Raw genomic sequence first — 2,157 nt, 5'->3', positions numbered from 1 at the left:
TGGCAGACCATGCAACTGCTATGAGGCCCAGGACCAGAGGGGGCCCAGTCTTAGTTGGGGTTATCTCCTCTTCTACTGGAGGTGAAAACTTGGTCAGGACTCTACCCTCTAAAAGAACAACTTTTAGAAAATGAGGCAGTGGAAAAATGGCCCAAGGGTCACTAAAAGGGGTTTAGGCAGAAGCCCTTCTGTCCTGTGTGGGGGGCCTGGTTTGATCCTTTCTATGTGGCCCTTACTTCTCTATGTACGCCACAGGCCATGAGTCTATTGGCTTCTTCATCCATATCAGCCCTTTCAACTTTTTCTGCATAAACTTCTTCCATCTTCACTGCCTCGGCTGGCACCGCAGCGCCACCATCTTCAGACCCATTCTCAACAGGTGCTGTCTTGGATTTCTTGGCCTAATCTATCTGGCGCTTCAACTGTTCAGTATTGTGCCTTTCATCTTCCAGTTGCATTAGCACATCCTTCAGCTTTTTCTCTGAGCGAGAGACTTGTTTACTTGCAGCCTGTCTTTCTTTTGTTTCAGTATCAAGCTGTCCCTCCAGTTGTGCGATCTTTGCTTCCAAAGCTGTGATGTATGCCTTGAATTTGGAGTTAATAGAGCCTTCCAATTCTTGTAATTTTGTTTTTAACTCCTTGTTTTGTCGATCCAATTGCTGACGGGCATTCTCATTCCTCTGAACATTACTACATACTGCATTCAGAACAGTATTCATCTGGTCAATCTGGAGAGTAGCCTTTCTAAGTCTGTCGTTAAATTCATCTCTCTCCTGTATGGCTTGCCTTTTGGCACGCTCTGTCGCAGAAAGCTCCTCCTGCATATGGATCCTCCTCTCTGCCTCCAGACTTTTAAGTTTCTTTTTATTTTCTTTAAACTGACTTAAAATATCATTCCTGGATGCTCTAGTGTCTTCCAACTCTCTGCAATTTACACAGTTGTTTGATGGCTTCTTCTCTATTTTGGTTTGCAGAGTCAATTTGTCCCACTAAGTATTTTAGATCCATCTCAAGCTTCTTTCTAGCTGCTATAGCCAATGAATGTTGCTTCCTTTCATCTTCAAGCTCCGCTTTCATTTCTTTTACTTGTGTGACAAGTTGTATCTGCTTGTCTTCACTCTGCTCATCACGTCCTTGCAGATCTCTCTCAAATTGCGCCCCCATAGCTTGCAAGGTAACTTCTAAGTGCAACTTGGCATCCTTTGTGGCTTGTAATTCATTTTCATCAACCCTGCACCCAAGCTCACTAACCATAGAACACTGTGGAGACTGCTCAACCGCACCTGGTACGTGTGGGACACCCTCTAACACTGGCACATTTTGCTGCACATTTACTACAGGGGGCTCCCTCAGCTCTGTGCTACCAACATTATCAATCAGCATTTCTAAATCACCTACAGTCAGGTCCATAAATATTGGGACATGGACACAATTCTAACATTTTTGGCTCTATACACCACCACAAAGTATTTGAAATTAAACGAACAAGATGTGCTTTAACTGCAGACTGTCAGCTTTAATTTGAGGGTATTTACACCCAAATCAGGTGAACAGTGTAGGAATTACAACAGTTTGCATATGTGCCTTCCACTTGTTATGGGACCAAAAGTAATGGGACATCATAATAATCATAAATCAAATTTTCACTTTTTAATACTTGGTTGCAAATCCTTTGCAGTCAATTACAGCCTGAAGTCTGGAAAGCATAGACATCACCAGACGCTGGGTTTCATCCCTGGTGATGCTCTGCCAGGCCTCTACTGCAAGTGTCTTCAGTTCCTGCTTGTTCTTGGGGCACTTTCCTTCAGTTTTGTCTTCAGCAAGTGAAATGCATGCTCAATCGGATTCAGGTCAGGTGATTGACTTGGCCATTGCATAACATTCCACTTCTTTCCCTTAAAGTCTTTGGTTGCTTTTGCAGTATGCTTTGGGTCATTGTCCATCTGCACTGTGAAGCGCCGTCCAATGAGTTCTGAAGCATTTGGCTGAATATGAGCAGATAATATTGCCCGAAACACTTCAGAATTCATCCTGCTGCTTTTGTCAGCAGTCACATCATCAATAAATACAAGAGAACCAGTTCCATTGGCAGCCATACATGCCCACACCATGACACTACCACCAGCATGCTTCACTGATGAGGTGGTATGCTTAGGA

General features: G+C 43.7%; 1 pseudogene; it reads right to left on the bottom strand.

The window, feature by feature from the left end:
- Window positions 1–401: 401 nt before the first annotated feature.
- Window positions 402–1,383, bottom strand: LOC120990864 (annotated as a pseudogene).
- Window positions 1,384–2,157: the final 774 nt, after the last annotated feature.

Source organism: Bufo bufo, chromosome 2, assembly GCF_905171765.1.
Source record: "Bufo bufo chromosome 2, aBufBuf1.1, whole genome shotgun sequence".
NCBI lineage: Eukaryota > Metazoa > Chordata > Amphibia > Anura > Bufonidae > Bufo > Bufo bufo.
The sequence above is the reverse complement of the archived record's forward strand: the minus strand, read 5'-3'. Positions and strand labels throughout refer to the sequence as shown.